The sequence below is a fragment of the Thalassophryne amazonica genome, chromosome 7 (assembly GCF_902500255.1).
Source record: "Thalassophryne amazonica chromosome 7, fThaAma1.1, whole genome shotgun sequence".
In the NCBI taxonomy this organism is placed as follows: Eukaryota; Metazoa; Chordata; class Actinopteri; order Batrachoidiformes; family Batrachoididae; genus Thalassophryne; species Thalassophryne amazonica.
The window spans coordinates 47,853,474-47,875,723 of NC_047109.1; the positions used below are offsets into that span (position 1 = coordinate 47,853,474).

Below are 22,250 nucleotides of genomic sequence, written 5' to 3' on the forward strand. Positions count from 1 at the left end.
TGCGATTTGAAGCGAAACGTCCTCGTGTCAAGCAACCCAGTCCAGTCGAAGATTCAAGCTTCTCTACTATGGAAACCACCTGGACAACTGAGAGCCTACACAAAAACATAGTTCAATTTGCCTTTTTTCCTTGCTCCAAATCGTAACAAAAACAGAAAATGCTATAATCTTGCAACTCACCAGATTAAACCTGCATATAAAGACCAGTGCATTCTGATTTTGAACTTTGATTCACCACATCAAACCAAAAAGTACTTTTGTTTTGCTTATGTAAACTCTCATAGACCCATCTGCCATCTACTGTGTGGTTTGTGGATGGTGGCTATAGATATATTATATAGGATATAGATATATAATGGATTTGGAGCAAATGTTGTCAGTGAGAGAGACGGGCCACTTCCACATAGAAATATACTTTTGGATTGTCTGCACTTCAGCCCTGCTGATGAATTGCACTTTACTGTAAGACCGAGCAGGAAAGGTTTGCCACCCTCACGGGAAGCCTCCTGGCGACCACACGAACCTGGGCCAGAAAAAACACCCCCCTCCAGGGACCATGGCTGGAATGTTGGCTGGGAGCAAAAAACACCTCCTGCAGCTTCAGTCTCAGCTCCATGTGCTGACGATCCAGCTGGGAAAGCCTGTCTCCAAGAGCCGAGCGTTACTGCGCTCTGAAGACAGCTCCGTCGTCAGCTGCTCAACCTACAATGTTAATCTCTTCATGCGGTCATTGATCATCTCAATGTTGAGCTTCTCTAGTTCTTCCTTCAGCTGGATAATGCAAGCTTCCAGCCGCCTCCTCTCCTCTGCCAACAGGGAACTTCGTGTTGAGACTATCAACCTCATCTTGGAGCTTATCTTTTCTCACCCTGAGTCTGTCTGCAGTAGACTGCTCCTCCTGGGTGTGTAGCATGTCTCCCTCCATGGCTTTAAGCTTCTTATCACTGTCTCTAGCATCATTAACTGCTTCATCCCTGGACATTTGCAGCTCTTCCAGTCCTCTTATCTGATCTTTCAGTCGGGCCTGCAGTTTCTTCAGCTGCTATAAGACATTATCGCGATTTTCATTAGCATCTTCAAGAAGGCCTTCAAGCCCTCCCAGATCCAGCTCCCATGTCTTCTTGGCAGAGTGGGCCTGGGAACATTGCCTGCATTCATCCTCCAGCTCCTCCAGCTGAATCTTCATCTCCTCCAGTTGCTGCTCCATGGCACGCTTGGACCTCTCCAAACTGTGAACTCTTTCCAAAGTCATCCATCTCAGTCTTGAGCACTTTGTTAAACCGGTCAAGTTCACCTTTCAGGTCTATAAGAGACTTCAACTCCCCTGCCAGGGTCAAGACTTTTGTCTCCTTCTCCCTGGCCTCCGCTTCAGCATGATAATGCTCCTCTGCATATCGAGTAGCAATGCATTTCTCTTTGGCCCGCATCTGGTCAAACTTCTTTTGCTTCCTCTTCAGATTGGAGACGATCTGCCGAAGGTGGTCCTAGTCCACCATGGAGGTCATCCGACTCTTGCTGCAAACGGATTTCTGTCTTATCCAGTTTGTCCATAGGCTGAACTTTTCTACTCCAGCTGCCGCTGAACACCGTCCAAACTCCCATTGGACTCACTTGAGGCCCTCTTCAGCCCCCTCTACTGACAAGGCGTCCTATCCTGCCTTTGTCTTCCTTTCAGCCAGCTGAGTCTACAGAGTAGAAACTGGCTTCTCCACAGTCTTCTTGCTCTCTTCCTCTTCTTTCAGCATCTCCCGCAAAATATTCCCCTCATCCTCCATCTGCCCTAGGCGGATGGAGAAGGAAGGTGTCCCATGGATTTCCTCTTGGAGCAGCTCCTGAGTATCCTGCAGCTGACACTCCAGTGCCGAGATGTCTCTTGTTGAATCAGCAAACACTTCCTGGCTTAAATATATATCAGCTTCTCACCCTGCAGGCACGGAACAACTCAGTTCAAATCTCCACTGCAGCAGAAGCTGATTAGACAATTAGCATAACATGACAGCTCAATAACACAAGGTGTGAGGGACATCAAATCCACTGTCATTACTTCATAAAAGTCACCAAAACTAAATTACCTCAGGAAGTGTGCTGAAGAGCGTGAGACCTCACCCAATCCTCCTTCACAGACTGTGGCGTCAAACCTGGAGCGGTCTTTGCGTCCGTAATGGTGAGATTGTTCTCCTGACATCAATCTCACACATCTACTCACAAGGTCGAGTCTCTGGCAATCACACACTGTGCATTCAAGGTTTAAGTGCAGCAATCTCTGATCAAGACAGAATACACCACAGCTGTGAGCCCTGATGACCTGCACGTGAAAACAAGCCTCAGGTGTTCAAGGTGAGGTCCTAATACTCAGCCACTCAGTCCTGAATGCATACCACCTGGTGGGAGAAACAGAAAAACAAAAACCAAGCCAGCCAAACACCCCAGCACACAACATTGCTAAAGAGTTTGGTTATTAATCACTCAGAAATTACAAAAGTTTGCCTCTAATTGTGTCATTTGGAGAAATGTTAAGTTTGCAGTGCTCAACTTCTTTAACTTTTATGACTGCACTCAAATAGTTTCACAATAGTCCTCTCTGATTTCACAGACATTCTCCCTCCACTGGCCTACTGTCAAAAAGTTGGCCTTGCAACTCTGCATGCCTCAACCCGATCAAAAAGTAAGTCTCTTCACAGATTCCCTTGTTTGTACTCGGGGTTGCCACAGCAAACCCGAGGTGGATCAGCATGTTGAATTGGCACAAGCGTTATGCCAGATGCCCTTCAGACGCAACTCCACATTACATGGAGAAATGTGGCAGGGGTGGGGTTTGAACCGGGAATCTCCCACACTGAACAAGGTGTATTATCCACCGCCCCTGCCCCAAAACCTTTCTCAATCAGTATTTCAATAATAAAATCTCACTGGATTATCTATCTATCTATCTATCTATATGATTGTACTTTATAAATACTTTACCAATTTTAAATAGGGATATATAGGGACCTTATTCTACCTAAATACACAAATAAGTTTCAAACCTACGCTTCAGAACTTGCAATTTCTTCAAATATAAGAGAGAGAGCTTTGCAGTGAAGCTTTAACTTTGAAATTGTGTAACTGATGTGGTCAGCCAATCAGGTTGCAACCAGTCAGGATGCAGTTATGGCCATCACATGGCACTTAGTGAAGGGCAATGAAGCCCTAACAAAACAAGAAATCTGAACTTTCGTTGACTTTCATTGGCATTGTTTAACCTTTGCACAGCTTTGTTCCTGTGGCTGGCGCTTCGTCAAAAATTTTAAACTGTTGAAAAATTTGCTTTGAATGCCGCTGAAAACCTCAATTCATCCATATTTTGTTTTGCTGTAGTTCTTGGCGATTTTTTTCGTTTGCCTGGTTTTTGCAACGTTGGAGTTTAGTTTGATGTCGTTCAATCAGCTGAATGTTTTCATACTGTGCAGAAGCTGTTTTGTTGGCGCTGCTGCTGTGTTCATGTACCGTCGGAAATTACAGGGCAAACTCAGCCTGCTTGGATTTATTTTATCTGGGTCACTGGGCTCAGGCACCTTATATAGACCAGAATAAATCTTTTGTGTGGATACAATTAATTATTTTACCAAAAATAAAATTAAAACCACGCTCCATTTGAAACAACAAAACGTGTGTAATTTCCAAACGTACATGAACACAGCAGCAGTGGCAGCATCAGCCATTGCCTCCTGTGTGTGCTTATTTTTTATTAAATATAATAACATGAGTGTAGGAATGACAATCCAATCCTTCTGTACATGTGGCAACAGGTAGATGATTCAGATGATTATATAAGAGCTGTTCTGGAGGCACAATTCACATTGTGGATCAGCTGCAGCTGGTGTAATTAACCTCACATGGGGAGTCAATGCGCAGTGTTCACATGGACTGATCAATTTACTGCTCTGATTATATATTCATTCATCTTTGCACCTATATTTATTCTCCTTTTTGACAGTTTTCTGTTATAAATCAATATATATGGCCTAGTCATGTAATACAATGATACAGCAATCCACCACAGCACACCAGTGTTTGTTTTTTTTTTTTTTTTGAGTAAGACGGAGTGAGCAGTGTGTTGTCAGACAGTGAAGATTCTGACGACGAGGAGATGATCCCTCTTTTGTTCTGGACAAGGAACCAGAGCAGATGGATTGACCTATGTGTGCACAGATCTCCACAATGGGTCGGATCACATGCTTCTGTTTGCAGTTTCTCCAAGACTCAGGCGCTATGAGCTCCGTCTCAGTGCCGAGTCCTGGAACTCAGAGATGCAGACACACACTGCACCGGCAGTGGCATCAGGTGTGTTTCCTTTAAAGCGTGGAGATCAATGTTAGCTTCGGTTTAGTTTTGTTCCTCTTTCATCCCTTCTGTGCTCTTGATTTGCAGGCTATTCAGTGATAAAGACTGTTTGTCCACGTTTTCTCAAAGAATTGTAATTTTTTTTTTTACTTTTTTCCCTTCATTCGGAAATCGTCATATGCCATGTGACTGGGCCATAAGCCAATCAGCAGAAGTTGTATTTCTGTGGAAAGATTATTCTGTTCTAGATGCCAGTGACAATATGGTCAAATATATGGAAATTAATAAATTGTTAAGGGCCCCTTCACACATAATGCAAATTTGGTAGAATTGCGCATTAAGTACGCATGAAGCAGGAATTGTATGCAACCGTGTAATTTCGTAGCTGCTTCCAATGCCTCATACACCTGTTGCTACAACTATCTGTACACACCAGCAGCTGACAGACAGAGTGTGTGCTGTGCGAGCCCATCGAACCCTCTCACTGCAGGTATCGGCCAAATTCCAGACGACACGCACAAACATCTAACACCACTTGCATAGCACTTAGAAAATGTGTGGCCATTCTCATTCTTGGTACAACAACAATCTGCAGACAATTATTGTCGTATTGACAGTGAAATTTGCTGTGTGCACTAAAAACTGACAGGAGGTGTGGCCGGCCACTGAAGCAGCTGTGGACATCTGTCATTCTGGACATCCCAGCTGGACAGTACTGTGTTTGGACGGACATGGACTAACAACTGCCCATTGTGATGCACGTGTGTCTCTTTACTGTCATCAAGTCGACATAAATAAAAACATATATCATTGTGGCGACAGGCTGCAGCAAGCGATCGTGCACAATGTGCACATGGACAGGCTGCCCCCAGGTTGAAACGGACAGTCAGATCACAACACACAACAGGCAATCTGACTGTCACATCACCCACGTGAGCTCTGTTCCACGTGACACGGTGTCCTGCGGCACACCGTACACAAGACACGTGTCAGCAGGACACGCGCGCAGGCAGGCAGGACACACACCAGCAGATGTGGACATGAATGAGACGAGCGAACTGCTTCTCATTCATGTAATTTCAAAATGACTGCATGTCTGTGGCCATGGGTCATCTACAGAGGAACAGGCGGATCATATTTGTATTGCTCACTTGATGAGAGGGATTTACTACAGTGCAATGTTTAATAATACATAATACATATATTAAGTATTTCCAGCTTGCACTGGGCCGAGACGGACGCATTTTTCTCTTCTCCCTCCTTCCTTATCTTTCCTGCTTCTGTGGCATGTTGTCTGTAAGGCTGCAGCTTTGCTCTTCTGGAAAACGACAAAAATGGATCTGTTAAAGTGGTCTCTGAACGCAATTGACACTATTTTTTCCACAAGACATTCGGGGGCGGAGGACCCGACTTGTCCTGCCGGGACGCATGTGATGGGTTACGTGATGGACTCGTGGAGGAGATGGCAGGTCATGTGCCTTTACACGCTTTCTGTGAAGGACATTGAAGATGTGTATATATTTGGCTTGGTGGTGACCGGCTTTCTGCTGTGGCGCACGTGACAAAGACTCAGGCTGTCATGTGCCCGTGGCTCAAAGGACAGTGACAAGGAGGAGACACAAACGAGAGGATTAGAAAAATAGAAGTATTTATTTACAATAGTTTAAGTCAATAAATTAAAAGGTGCAAAGATGTGCAGCTGTGCAAAAAGGCGCTCTGTTACCGGTCGGCGCAGCGAGACGTCCTAGAAAGAGAGAGGGAGAACAAAATGAATTAGTTGGGCCCACTTAAATAAGAGACAGGGACACCGGGCCCAGGTGCCCCTGATTATGGGCCCGCCCCGCTACAAGACAGCGGGGCCGTCTCACCCTCCCCCTTCAAAAGGGAAGTCCACCTAAGGACTTTTCAAACCAATTGCAAACAGCAATTTTTTCTTTTGTTTTTAGTAGTACTACATTATATTTTTTGTTGCACCAAAATTAAAATATTATTTACAGCTTACCTATATTCAGCTATACATTTTTTCCTTTACAAACTACTTTAAAATCTGATAGGACTAAGTTTTTTCTTCTATTTTCCTTTATCAAACAAGAGAAGTTCTACCATTTGCAAGGAATCAAATTAGACTTAGCTATACAAGGCTAAAGATGACACCAATTCGTAAAGTCACAAGCTTAGCACACATGTCCTCTGCTGCACCTCCAGAGTTCCGGCGCCTGAAACTGGGGAGAGGCAGAAGAGAGACAGGCACAAAAATTAAGGCAACCTTGCTTTTCCCTTTTTTAAACTGGTACACGTGACAAAGCATCAGCCAACAAGTTATCAGAACCTTTAATATGACGAATGTCTAAACTGAATGCCTGTAGAAACAGCACCCATCAAATTAGACGTTGATTTGGACTTTTCAGAGTACTTAAGAACGTGAGGGGATTATGGTCTGTATAAATGATCAGAGGACCATCACCGCAAGTCACATAAATCTCAAAATGTTGAAGAGCCAAGATAAGTGCGAGAGTTTCCTTCTCAATTGTCGAATAATTTAACTGATATGAATTAAACTTTTTAGAAAAGTAACAAACTGGTTTGTCAACTCCATCGTGCTCTTGGAGCAAAACAGCACCAGCTACAACTTGACTAGCATCTACCTGAATTTTGAACGGCCGATCCATTATGGGAGCAACAAGAACTGGCTCAACACATAACAGCAATTTGACATTCTTGAAAGCGGTCTGACAAGCGGTAGACCACTGAAAACCAACAGTACTTTTCAACAAATTTGTAAGCGGAGCAACAACTCTTGAAAAATTTGGACAAAAACTTCTATAATAGCCAACCAACCCTAAAAAATGCATCAACTCCTTCTTAGTAGTCCGAGGCAGATAATCCAAAATTGCTTGTACCTTTGCATCAACTGGCCGCACTTCCCCCTGCCCCACTACACGCCCCAAATAAGTAACAGCTGCACGAGCGAACTCACACTTCGCCAGATTGACTGTCAGGTGCGCAGAGGAAAGGCGATCAAATAAGGCACGGATACGCTGGACATGGTCATTCCAAGTGTCACTAAACACTACTACGTCATCAAGATAGACCGCACAACCTTCCAGACCAGATGTCACCATGTTCATTAACCTTTGAAATGTTGCTGGTGCATTTCGCAGGCCAAAACTCATCACAGTGTATTCAAATAAACCAAATGGAGTAACGAAAGCGGAAATCTCTCTTGCACGGGCAGACAACCCAACTTGCCAATATCCCTTTAGTAAATCAAATTTGCTCACAAATTTAGCAGACCCAATTCGGTCAATGCAATCTTCCATTCGTGGTAACGGATACAAATCTGGTTTTGTCACTTTATTTACTTTCTGATAGTCCGTACAAAAACATGGCGATTTGTCTGACTTATTCACCAACAGGCTTGGAGAGGCCCAACTGGAGGATGAGGGGACAGCTATGCTGTTATCCAGCATATACTGGACCTCAGCCTCCATTACCTTACGTTTCTGAGGAACACACCTATAAAACCGCTGTTTGATTGGAGTGCTCTCACCAACATCTATGTCATGCTCTATCAGGTGTGTTCTTGAAGGTGTATCTCTGAACAGCTCTGGATAGGAGTCGATCACTTCTGTCAGTTCAGCACGTTGCTCCAGATTCAAGTGAATGCACAGCGACTGCAACTTACTCAAGGTCTCAGAGTTCTTAAGTCGACCACACAACACAGAATCATCAGGCCACTTCACATCCACCTCCTCCTGAGCAGGAGCCTGCTGACCTGAGGAAAAGGAGTGGACAGTGAGAGCTGCAGAAGCAACACTACTCTGCGGAACCCCATCACTGCGAGAATAGTATGGCTTAAGTAGATTAACATGACATAATCATGATGCCTTTCTGCGATTAGGTGTAGCGATCATGTAATTATCCAAATCCCTGCTCTCAACAACACAAGGGCCAGAAAACTTAGCCTGGAACAGTGAATTAGTTAAAGGGGTCAAGGCCAAGACCAGATCCCCTGGGCTGAACTCTCGATGTTCAGCCTTCCGATCAAATACTTTCTTCATTTTTCCCTGTGCATCCTTCAAGTTTTTCTGTGCTTCTTCTACAGCCACATACAAACGATGGCGAAAACCATTGACACAGTCAATCACATTTTTAGGGGCATCAGAGTCCACCACCAAACCATCCTTTAGTATGGCCATTGGACCCCACACTGCATGTCCAAACACCAAATCATTTGGACTGAATCCAGTGCTCTCTTGCACCACCTCCCGAGCTGACAACATAAGCCATGGCAACCCTTCCTCCCAGTCACCCCTCAATTCTGTACAGTAAGCTCTTAACAAGGACTTCAAAGTCTGGTGAAACCTCTCTAGCACCCCCTGGCTCTGCGCATGATAGGCGGACGCAACATTGTGTTTTACCCTCAACTGTTTCAAAACTTAGGCAAAGACACGAGACATAAAATTTGTGCCCTGGTCAGACTGTACAACACGTGGGATGCCAAAAATTGACATAAAATTAGACAAAGCTTTAATGACTGACCAAGCTATAATTTTACGTAATGGAAATGCAGCAGGTTATCGTGTTGCTTGGCACATCACTGTTAACAAATAGGAGGAGCCAGACTTTGAGGGAGGAAGCGGACCCACACAATCTATGATAATGTGTTCAAAAGGCTTGCTTATGGCTGGAATAGGACACAGGGGTGCAGGCTTAAGTATTTGGTTTGGCTTTGCAGTTAACTGACAAACGTGACAAGTTTTAATGCATTTTGACACATCACGTTTTAATCTAGGCCAGAAAAAATAATGCAGCACTCTATCACACGTTTTCTTCACACCTAAGTGACCAGAGTCATCATGCGCAACTCTGAGCACGTCGTCACGAAACATTTCAGGAACAACAATCTGAAAAATGGGCTCACCAACGAAGTCACCATGACAAGGGACCCACTTGCGCACCAACAGACCCTCCTGCATGAAGTACTCATGAGCAGCACTCTGTGCCTTGTCACCTGGAAGAACATTTTCAAACAAAACTGAAAGAGTTGGATCAGACTTTTGATGCGGACTCCATTCCTTCACAGAGACATATGCGGGGAGCTCAGGCAACAAGACTGAGCTCTCAAGCACATCCGACTCAGACGCACGAAATTGAGCGCGCGTCACGACACAAGCCGGAAACACCTCTGGACACTGGTCTTCAAGCAGAGACAATGATCATGGCTCAGGGGTTACCACGGGCAAAGGAGACCTCGGCCACACCGCACTACCAACCAAATAATTGCCTAAAATCAATGAAACCCCAGGAAGCGGCAGAGCGGGGCGCACGCCTACAATCACCAGACCATTAATAAACCCACATTCTAACATAATTGTGTGCCTTAGCATGGAGACCACACCCAGCTCCATCCCATGCATAAGGACAGAGTCACCCGTTTCTGTAGCAGAGGAGAATGGAAGCACAGAAGCCACTATAAATGAGTGTTTAGCCCCTGTGTCACACAGCATCTTAATATGAACACGCTGCTCGCTCCCCACAATGGACACATACGCATCATGGATGAAAGGAGCAAAAGCTTTATCGAACTTTTCCCTGGACTTATTGTTTGAAGCTGACAGAGCAGGAGCTGAAGGTACGTACATTTTACGCCTGCTTTTAGACTTGAGCACAGGACACTGAGACTTCCAGTGGCCGGTTGCCTGACAGTAACTACACCTGCTAGAGTGCCCTCTGAATGAAGCAGAGTGACCCTGCACAAAGGTCTGCGAGTAGGAGCGACTTTCACTGACTATAGGCTTGGTCCTAGATGAAAAAATTTCACCCACAGCCCCCTTGTGAGTCAGGACAAAATCATCTGCCAGATCCGCTGCTTTCAGAGTGGTGCTGGGTTTCTGTTCAGTAACATAAGTAGCTACATGCTGAGGAATACAGTTCTTAAACTGCTCCAAGATCATCAACTCTGACAAACCCTCAAAAGTGTCAATATTCAAAGCAGAACACCAACGATTAAATTGACAGGTTAAATAACGAATTCCACGTGAGTTTGACGTTCATTTTTCTCAAAATTCCTGAATTTCTGGCGATAAGCTTCTGGGACTAATTCGTAGGATTTTAGAACCGCAGCCTTTATTTTGGCATAATCCAGACACTCTGCAGCACTCAACGCAGAATAAGCCTCCTGGGCATGACCAGTAAACACGGACTGCAACAACAAAGCTCTATCACAATCCGCCCAATTTTTAACATCTGCAATGCGCTCAAACAGAACGAAAAAAGTATCTGGATCTTTTTCATTAAACTTTGGCATTAGGTGTAGACTAGCACCCACGTCAAACGAGTTAGGAGCAGGCCTACAAACAGCAGAGGAAAATGATTCTTCACTCACCTCGCCTATAACCTTACCATCCCGAATCAAATTCAATTTATAGTGTTCCAATTCCAATCTCATTTTTTCAGTCTCTTGTCTGACACATTCCAGTTTAACCTCTTTTTCAGCTTCAGTTCTCAGTCTCATTTGTTCCAATTGAAGTTCAGCATCTTTTTTGCTTTTCTCTTGTTCAATTTACAGCAACATTAATTCCTTATGCTGCTCAAAACTCAGTCCATCAAACGAAACAGACAGCTCTGGTTCAGAATTAACATATAAACCTGACTGTTGCTCTCCCCCTCTCAGGACGCCTTTCTTAAAAAGCGCAGCAGTGATTATATCTCTAACATCTTTGCGTGTATTATTTCCCACTGTAATGCCATAGTGTTTAGCTATCTGCAATAAATGTTTCTTTTGACAGTTTTCCAAAAAAACTTTCATAAGGAGTGGGAAAAAAATGCGAAACAGAAACCATGGTTACAAAAAAAGTAATGTGAACCGAACTGAATACAAACTGCCAATCTCACATAACCGAGGCTGAGGGCCAGCGCGTCCCTCGGAGTCCCCCGCCCTGAACTACTTAACCTAGTCTTCTTGCGGTCTCATATGGTGGGTATTTATGCGCTAAAACCCGATGGGTCTGAGCAGCGACCAGCAAGCTGACAACCCCCAGAACACCATGGACACGCTCCCAAGCCGAAGCTTGTAGCCACGTTCACCGCTGCCCTCACAAAACAAAAGCAGGCAAATTTCCTTATGAGAAACGCCACTAAAGCCTAACGAAGGACTCCGAAACACCATGCAGCACGAGACAGCACTTACCTTCACCTCGGATCAAAAAAAACACACAATTTGGCTTCAAACCTCCCGCGTGTCCCCACAAACAAACAAATGAACACGCAATCAGCAGGTGCGCACCGGATTCTAATCATGTAATCAGCATGCGGCAAAGCCCCAACACAAAAAACAGGCCTAAAAACAAACTTTAACCAAATAAATTTACAAAAACTAAACATGCTGACTACAAAAATTAAATATGAAGGACGACCTCCCACTCTTGTCACGTGCCCGTGGCTCAGAGGACAGTGACAAGGAGGAGACACAAACGAGAGGATTAGAAAAAATAGAAGTATTTATTTACAATAGTTTAAGTCAATAAATTAAAAGGTGCAAAGATGTGCAGCTGTGCAAAAAGGCGCTCTGTTACCAGAGGCGCAGCGAGACGTCCTAGAAAGAGAGAGGGAGAGAACACAATGAATTAGTTGGGCCCACTTAAATAAGAGACAGGGACACCGGGCCCAGGTGCCCCTGATTATGGGCCCGCCCCGCTACAAGACAGCGGGGCCGTCACAAGCGGGCATGGCGCTGGTTTACTGGAAAATTAAGAAAGTGGAGGCAGCATTAATTGGGCTGTCCAGGCTGCCCTACATGATTGATTCAATTGGGAAGGCAGTGGCTGTGCAGTCGGCAGGTGTTAACCGCACGCTGGAAAACATCTCGGGCAGACTGCAGCTCTGGAAACCCGCTTTGACCATCAGTAAAGACCACATCCTACATTCAGATGTATTGAGAGCCACTCTGTTCTCAGAACTGTGGAATCTTTCAGGCGTCTGCTAATCTGGATATTCATTTGGCTTCCCCAAACACAGCTGCACTTCAAGGCTGCTGTGATAAAAAACCTCCTCCAGAAGATCAACACTTAAGCCTCGCTCCCTGGTCATCCCCCTCCCCTCAGCTTCTCCAGCTCTGACGTTGACTGTGGACAGTGGACTGCTCAGAGCTGAGCCCCTCCCCCTTCCAGGATTGTCAGACAAGGCCGCTGACGGCGCCTAATAGGCTGCCTCCGGAGTGTTCTGATAAACTGGACCTTCAAATCTTGGTTGTCATCCTGCATCTTTGTTTGTCTGTGTGATTATTCTTTTTCTGTGCTGATGGGGTTTTTTTTTCCTCATTGCTGCTGTGTAACGCAGTGGCTATGAGGGTTTTTTTCCTCTTTCTTCCCTTGTGTGTGCTTTTTTATATGTGTTTATGTACCGGGCTGGCCTATGTGTGTTGTGTGTTATGTGTGTGTCATTTGTTATGGGTTGGTCTTGGTTTGCTCAGCCCTGCTGTTGACCAAGGCAGGGATGTACATCTGGAGCTAGTCCCCGGGCACCTAATGGCACCTTCTGCTCCTAATTGGCAATTAGGATGGGTTAAATGCAGTAGACACATTTCATTGTGCAGGGAACATGTTCTTTTATGCATATGACAATAAAATTCTTTTGAATCCTTTGAATCCTTTGAAGTCCCTTCGAGTTCTCCCTTGTTTTCACTTGAATAATAAATAATAATACAAGCGAAGCGCTGAGCAGCAACACAAAGCTTGCTCATGGTACAGTGAGTCCCAAACATGAAGTGCCAAATTTTGAGTCCACAGTGAAACAGGAAATGTCAAACACTTCCTGGATCGACACTTCCTGGATTGACAGACGAGATCCCTTGGAATGTCATGGGAACTCAGTGGTAAGTTCACACTGAAACAGGAAATGCCAAATTTTGAGTCCACAGTGAAACAGAAAATATTAAATGTTGAACAGTTCCTATGCCTGGACATGGGGTGTGCAGCCAGTACATTCTGAGTGCCGGTCCCAAGCCCGGATAAATGAGGAGGGTTATGTCAGGAAGGGCATCCGGCGTAAAACAAGCCAACCCAACTATGCAGACTCAGAATTGAATTCCCATACCGGATCGGTCGCGGCCCGGGTTAACAACGTCCGCCACCAGTGCTATAGCCCAACAGGGTGCCGGTGGAAATTGGGCTACTGCTGGGCGAAGACGACGAAGAAGAGGAGGAAAACGTTGCCACGAAGAGCGGGAGAAGAAGAAAACTAGAAGGGTGGAAATGAGAGTGGGGACTTTGAATGTTGGTAGTATGACTGGTAAAAGGAGAGAGCTGGCTGATATGATGGAGAGGAGAAAGGTAGACATATTGTGTGTGCAAGAGACCAAGTGGAAGGGAAGTAAGAGCAGGAGCATCGGAGGTGGGTACAAGTTGTTGTACCATGGTGAGGACAGGAAATGGTGTTGGGGTCATTTTAAAGGAAGAGTATGTTAAAAGTGTGTTGGAGGTTAAGCGAGTGTCTGACAGGGTGATGAGTGTGAAGTTGGAAATTGAAGGGGTGATGATGAATATCATCAGTGCATATGCCCCACAGGTAGGTTGTGAGATGAAGGAGAAAGAAGATTTCTGGAGTGTGTTAGATGAGGTGGTGGAGAGTGTGCCCAAGCATGAAAGAGTGGTGATAGGAGCAGACTTCAATGGGCATGTTGGTGAAGGGAACAGAGGTGATGAGGAAGTAATGGGTAGATATGGTATCAAGGATAGGAATGGGGAAGGACAGATGGTAGTTGATTTTGCAAAAAGGATGGAAATGGCTGTGGTGAATACCTACTTTAAGAAAAGGGAGGAGCACAGGGTAACATATAAGAGTGGAGGAAGGTGCACACAGGTGGACTACATTCTTTATAGGAGATGCAAGCTAAAAGAAATCACAGACTGTAAGGTGGTAGCAGGAGAGAGTGTCACTAGACAGCATAGGATGGTTGTTTGTAGGATGACTTTAGAGGTAAAGAAGAAGAAGAGAGTGAGAGCTCAACAAATGATCAGATGGTGGAAGCTGAAGGAGGAAGACTGTTGTGTGGAATTTAGCGAGCAGGTGAGAGAAGCACTAGTTGGAGGGGAAGCAATTTTGGACAGCTGGAAAAGTACTGCAGATGTGGTGAGGGATACAGCTAGGGCAGTACTGGGTATGACATCTGGACAGTGGAAGGAAGACAAGGAGACTTGGTGGTGGAATGAAGAGGTCCAGGAAAGCATAAGGAGAAAGAGGTTGGCGAAAACGTTTTGGGATAGTCGGAGAGATGAAGAAAGTAGACAGGAGTACAAGGAGATGCGGCGTAAGGCGAGAAGAGAAGTGGCAAAAGCAAAGGAAAAGGCATATTGCGAGCTGTACAAGAAGCTGAATAGTAAGGAAGGAGAAAAGGACTTGTACCGATTGGCCAGACAAAGGGACAGAGCTGGAAAGGATGTGCAGCAGGTTAGGGTGGTAAAAGATGCACATGGTAATGTGCTGACAAGTGAGGAGTGTGTGCTGAGAAGGTGGAGGGAATATTTTGAAGAGTTGATGAATAAAGAAAATGAGTGAGAGAAAAGGCTGGATGATGTGGTGAGAGTAAATCAGGAAGTAAAAGAGATTAGCAAGGAAGAAGTGAGGGCTGCTATGAAGAGGATGAAGAATGGAAAGGCAGTTGGTCCAGATGACATTCCAATGGAGGCATGGAAATGTCTAGGAGAGATGGCAGTAGACTTTCAGAGGATGCCTGAGGAGTGGAGACAAAGTGTGCTGGTTCCTATTTTCAAGAACAAGGGTGATGTGCAGAGCTGCAGTAACTACAGAGGCATAAAGCTGATCAGCCACAGCATGAAGTTATGGGAAAGAGTAGTAGAAGCTAGGCTTAGAAAACAGGTGAAGATCTGTGAGCAGCAATATGGTTTCATGCCGAGAAAGAGCACTACAGATGCAGTGTTTGCTCTGAGAATACTGTTGGAAAAGTACAGAGAAGGACAGAAAGAGTTACATTGTGTGTTTGTGGACTTAGAAAAAGCTTATGATAGGGTGCCAAGAGAAGAGTTGTGGCATTGTATGAGGAAGTCTGGAGTGGCAGAGAAGTATGTTAGGGTAGTGCAGGACATGTACAAGAATAGTGTGACAGCGGTGAGATGCGCAGTCGGAATGACAGACTCATTCAAGGTGGAGGTGGGATTACACCAAGGATCAACTCTGAGTCCTTTCTTGTTTGCAGTGGTGATGGACAGGTTGACAGATGAGATCAGACAGGAGTCCCCATGGACTATGATGTTTGCAGATGACATTGTGATCTGTAGTGAGAGTAGAGAGCAAGTTGAGTCTAGTCTGGAGAAGTGGAGATATGCTTTGGAGAGAAAGGGAATGAAAGTCAGTAGAAGCAAGACTGAGTACATGTGTGTGAATGAGAGGGAACCCAGTGGAATAGTGCAGTTACAAGGAGTAGAAGTGGTGAAAGTAGATGAGTTTAAATGTTTGGGGTCAACTGTTCAAAGTAATGGAGAGTGTGGTAGAGAGGTGAAGAAGAGAGTGCAGGCAGGGTGGAGTGGGTGGAGAAAGGTGGCAGGAGTGATTTGTGACCGAAGAATATCAGCAAGCATGAAGGGGAAAGTTTACAAAACAGTAGTGAGACCAGCTATGTTGTATGGTTTAGAGACAGTGGCACTAACAAAAAGACAGGAGGCAGAGCTGGAGGTGGCAGAGCTGAAGATGTTGAGATTCTCTCTGGGCATGACAAGAATGGACAAGATTAGGAATGAACATATCAGAGGGACAGCTCAGGTGGGACGATTTGGAGACAAAGTCAGAGAGGCGAGATTGAGATGGTTTGGACATGTGCAGAGGAGGGACCCAGGGTATATAGGGAGAAGGATGCTGAGGATGGAGCCACCAGGCAGGAGGAGAAGAGTGAGACCAAAGAGGAGGTTCGAGGATGTGCTGAGGATGTGGTTGGTGTGACAGAGGAAGATACAGAGGACAGGGTGAGATGGAAACGATTGATCTGCTGTGGCGACCCCTAACAGGAACAGCCGAAAGACAAAGAAGAAGAAGAAGTTCTTATGCCTGGACTAAGCGGTTGAAGATGAGTGTGTGAGTGTATTTGAAATGGCATAAACAAATTAAAATGTATGAAATGCCAAGTGTTCTAGTACTTTTGGGGGCACTGTATCCTAACCTTATGATGACTGCAAAATGAGTGTGGTATTATTACTGTTTTGTTTAAGAATGTTTAATTTTCACTGTTGCTGCACTTTGTGTGAAATCATAGTCATATTGTATGTCAGTTGAAGTAAACATCAAAGATGTCACAGTGATATGACCATATTGTACAGCCCTACTGTCAACTAGCTGAAAAAGTTGAATATTAATTTACATCTACATTTAAAAAAATGCTTAAAGTGGAAGAAGGTTAAAAGAGCTGTCATTAGGGGTGTCTGAGGGGTGGAGCCCCCCAGAAGCTGAAAGGCAAAAAGAGAAAAATACATAAAAAGGTGGGGAGTCTGGGGAGCTTCGCTTTCTTTGAACGAAACCTTTGAAAGGTTTTATCCATGCTAATGCTCCCCTGAAGCATTTACTCAAAAAAAGTCTGAAGGACCTAAATGACATGGTGAGATGCGTAAGAGCTTCGCTCATTCATGTCCGTGACATATACATCTTAATGTGCTAATAGGATTAATAAATGGAATAGTTTTGACAATGTTGAATGCCTGGTCTCCAAAGTAAAGGTCAAAGTTGATATCCATTGGATTCTATGACATATGACATATGTTCCCCAGAAACATGGTAACTAAGCATGACAGATAAGATTATTCCTTTTTACATGGAGATCACGCCGAAGTCGACGAAGATTACTGGTAGTGGATGGCGCATGTATGGGCTGAGAGGCTAACAGCCGATCCACACAGCCTTGAGCAGGTGGCACATCTATAAGGGGCGTCAGCAGAGTCAGGAGCTTTTTGCTGAAGGTGGATGTTGAAAGCCCTCTTTTCCTCAAAGGTGGAAATTCCCTTCTGAATGGTGGCTTTCCAGAGTGGGCAGTTTTGTGCTAGCAGTTCAAGCTCACAATACCACACTTCGTGAGAGAGTCCTTTACGGAGTCTTTGTAGCGCTTCCTGGGTCTTCCAACTCGACGCTCACCGCAGGCGAGCTCGCCATAAAATAATTGCTTTGAAGTTCTATGATTGTTCGTACGGATGAGGTGACCTGTCCATTGGAGTTGTTTCTTCACGATAATGCTTTCAACAGATTGAGAGTTAGATCTGTGTAACACCTCAAGATTTGACACTTTTTCCTCCGAGGATATCTTGAGAATCTTTCTAAGACAGCGTTGCTGAAAGGCCTTGAGTTGCTGGATGTGGCAGTGGTATGTTGTCCAGCACTCTCCTCCATAGAAAAGGGTACTTAAGATGACGGCTCGATACACTGCAACTTTCGTAGATGGAGTTATGGTGAGGCTATTCCACACCCTCTTATGCAGGCGTCCGAAGGATGCACTAGCCTTTGCGATGCGGCTGGAGAGCTCTTTATCCAGTTGGGCTTCACTCGAAAGAATGCTCCCTAAGTACAACAAAGCAGATGTGTTCTTCAGAACCTTGCCATCAATACATACTGCTGGATGGATGTACTATGTGTTGGAGGGGGGCTGGTACAGAACGTCTGTTTTCTTAGTGCTCACGCAAAGGCCAAAAGGCTGTGAGGCTGCAGAGAAGCTGCTGACCAATAATTGCAGTCCTGCCTCACTGTGGGAGAAAAGAGCACAGTCATCAGTGAAGAGTAAATCTTGGACAATCTGGTGGCTGACCTTGGTTTTGGCATGCAGTCTTGAGATATTAAATATGCCGCCATCGGATTTAAACCTGATGTAGACTCCTTGGTCTCTGCAATTAGACAGTGCCTCATCAAGCATAGCGCCAAAGAAGTTGATGAACAATATAGGGGCAATCACACAGCCTTGTTTGACCCCAGTTGTTTCTGGAAAGGGGTCAGAGAACCGACCACCTGCGCACACACGAGCTTGCATATCATCATGGAGTCCCACGAGTATTCTGATAAACTTATCCGGAACACCCTGCTTCCCCAAGATCTTCCAAAGGCCGGTGCATGGAACAGAGTCAAATGCCTTGTTTAGGTCAATAAAGGCAGTGTAGAGGCTGACATTTTTCTCCACGCATTTCTCTTGGAGCTGTCTGGCGACGAACATCATGTCATTTGCTCCCCACTCACTTCTAAAGCCACACTGCGACTCAGAGATAATGTCGTCGAGGATGGAGTAGGCAAGTCGGCATTGCATGATCTTAGTGAGGATTTTGGAGGCAATGGACAGAAGAGAGATACCGCGATGGTTGTCACAGTGATGGGAGTCTCCTTTGCGTTTGAAGATGGTAATGATAACAGCATCCCTGAATTGGTCAGGGATATCCTCGCTCTGGCATATGCACAATAAAAGGTCATAGATCTTGTCCATCAGGGTGACACCACTGCACTTGAAGACTTCAGCTGACAGTCCATCTTCACCGGCAGCCTTGCCAGTCAGCAGAGAATGGATGGCATACTTCTTTCCTGCTAGAAAAGTTAACCAGATCTTCCATGATTTCTCTCTGTTTCATGGCATCAATACTGTCTTGTTGAACACAGGTTGGCTTATTTAGGAGGACACTAAAGTGTACTGCCCAGCATTCCAGAATGTCAGACATCTCTGTAAGGAGTTCCCCCTCTGGTGAATAAATGAGGCTTGAGCCATGCACAGCAGGGCCGTAGAAATCTTTCAGAGAGTGATATAAGTTTCTCATATCATTGGTTCCAACATAGCGTTGAATTTGCATGGCCTTTTCTAGTAACCAATCATTTTTCAGCTGTCTGGTCCTCTGCTGGAGGAAATTTGTAGCCGCTGAAAAATCCTTTTTTGCCAATCTGGTGTTCAGTTTGACATATCTTAGATAAGCAGCATTCTTCCTCTCAATTAGGAGGTGCATTTCCTCAAGGTTATCAGCGAACCAGTCAGGTTGCTTCCTTTTTGCTATTCCATGCATGTCTACCGCTGTTTTATAGATAGAGGACCGTAGATGGTCCCACTTGACAGTTGAAGAGTTGAATTTTGCGTTGTCAGCTGAATTCAGCGTCACTTCAAGGTGTTCTTGAAAACAAGCCCTAGTTACAGGATCTTTAAGACGGGTGATGTTGAATTTCTTTACCGGCTGTTTATTACATTTCATCATAGGTTTGATGATAAGCTTGAGTGAAGATCTCACCATTCTGTGGTCTGTATTGCATTCAGCACCTCTCATGACCCTTGTGATGCAAACATCCTGTACATCCCGAGTTCTTAGTTCTGGTCCCTTCGGACCAGAACCTCCCACCATAAGAACAGTTTTTTTCCCCTCTGCTGTTAGCCTCATCAACTAGAACTTTTAGAACTCTAGATTGTTGCTATCACCACTAACGGCCCTGTGTTATGCACTCTGTTTGCACGAATCACAGATGGGTGTATATATGTATGTAGGTGTAGATGTATGCATATATACATTTATCTTAGCTCATATACATTCTGTACATTTTGTAACATTGTTATAGTGTAAAGTTTTTATTATATACGTATTATTTGTTTGACTGCTCTATTTATTTTTTTTTGCACTGAACTTTCTCTTTTATGTTAGCACCGAGTACCGCAGCAATTTCCTAATGTTGTGAACTTGTTCACTCATATAGCAATAAAACTTTTCTGATTCTGATTCTTACGATGACATAGTCAATGAGGTGCCAGTGTTTGGATCTTGGGTGTCTCCAAGTATTTTTGTAGATCGATGGGAGCTGGAAGAGAGTATTAGTGACTGAGAGCTAGTGCTCATGACAAAGGGACAGGAGCAAGAGACCAATGGAATTGCACTTCCCAGTACCATGAGGGCCAATGGTTTTAGGCCATGCCAGATTGTCCCTGCCAATTATCAGCTTGGGTGTCTCTACAATTAATCTATTAAGAACAGAGTAGAACTGTTCTTTAACTGGTTCCTCATTAGACATTGTTGGGGCATAGGCACCAATGATAGAAACATTGTGTTTTTCCCCAGAGGTAGCCTGGCAGTGATGAGACATTCGTTTATTGCTTGAGGGAGCGATTGGAGATTCTTTGCAATTAATGTTTTCATCTTTACAGCAACACCATGGAGGCATTTATCAGAAGTTGAAAGACTGCTCCAAAAGAAGGTGTAGCCAGATGTATCTTCAAGAAGTTGCCCAGAATCCGCAAGTCAGGTTTCACAGACTACTGCTCCAACAATCAAGTACCTTTCAAGCTCTAATCCAATTTCTATTGTTTTGCATTCACTGTTGAGTGTGTGAACATGCAAGGTAGCAACCTTAATAGGTCTTACACATTTCTTATTGAATCGACCGCTTTGAAGGGATAACCCATCAGCCAGGGTAAGCTGACCGAGTGAGGAGGAGCAACCAATTTTTAAGGTACCTTTTCTAACCCCTTCCTCGTGTGAGGAGAGCAGTGGTCTCTCTAATTACAGCTGCTCTGACATCTGGAATGCTGTCAAACCATTATATTGCTCCAGATGATATAACAGAGCAACCATCAGTTCCAGAATGCCAACGTGCAGGTTCTTGTCTATGACTGCCAGAACTATCCTGTACCTGTCACTGTCAACAATGGTGAGTCATAAGTTCACCGCGCGAAGCACACAGGGTCCCAAAACTTGCCAAAAATCTTTCAGAAGCCACGACAACAAAGAATCCAAAGAACAGGGAGTGCTATTTGTGCTCATCATGACCCTGGAAAGATTCTGAAGGAAATGCATTCAAACTCAGCAATGACCCAATCTTAGCAACAAACAGTATCTGTTGAAACAACAGTATGTGCAGAAATTCAGTTTCAAATATTAACACTGTTCTTTAAAAAAAAGCATAAAATCTTGTGCTGAAAAATTTGGACAAGTACAACCCCAATTCCAATGAAGTTGGGATGTTGTGGAAAATGTAAGTAAAAAGAGAATACAATGATTTGCAAATTCTCTTCAACCTATATTCAATTGAATACACCACAAAGACAAGATATTTAATGTTCAAACTGATAAACTTTATTGTTTTGTGCAAATATTTGCTCATTTTGAAATGGATGCCTGCAACACATTTCAAAAAAGTTGGGACAGTGGTATGTTTACCACTGTGTTATATCACCTTTCCTTCTAACAACACTCAATAAGAGTTTGGGAACTGAGGACACTAATTCTTGAAGCTTTGTAGGTGGAATTCTTTCCCATTCTTGCTTGATTTACGACTTCAGTTGTTCAACAGTCCCGGGTCTCTGTTGTCATATTTTGAGCTTCCTAATGTGCCACACATTTTCAATGGGCAACAGGTCTGGACTGCAGGCAGGCCAGTGTAGTACCCGTACTCTTTTACTACAAAGCCTTTTGTAATACGTGCAGAATGTGGCTTGGCATTGTCTTGCTGAAATAAGCAGGGACATCCCTGAAAAAGACGTTGCTTGGATGGCAGCATGTGTTGCTCCAAAACCTGGATGTACCTCTCAGAATTGTTGGTGCCATCACAAATGTGTAAGTTGTCCATGCCATGGGCACTAACACACCCCCATACCATCACAGATGCTGGCTTTTGAACTTTACATTGGTAACAATCTGGATGCTCTTTTTCCTCTTTTGTCTGGAGGACACGACGTCCATGACTTCCAAAAACAATTTGAAATATAGACTCATCAGACCACAGCACACTTTTCCACTTTGTGTCTATCCATTTCAAATGAGCTTGGGCTCAGAGAAAGCGGCAGCATTTCTGTATGTTGTTGATGTATGGCTTTTGCTTTGCATGTTAGAGTTTTAACTTGCATTTGTAGATGTAGCGACAAACTGTGTTAACTGACAATGGTTTTCTGAAGTGTGCTTGAGCCCACGTTGTAAGATCCTTTACAC

General features: G+C 44.4%; 1 pseudogene; it reads right to left on the reverse strand.

The window, feature by feature from the left end:
- Positions 1 to 595: 595 nt before the first annotated feature.
- Positions 596 to 18,784, reverse strand: LOC117513437 (annotated as a pseudogene).
- Positions 18,785 to 22,250: the final 3,466 nt, after the last annotated feature.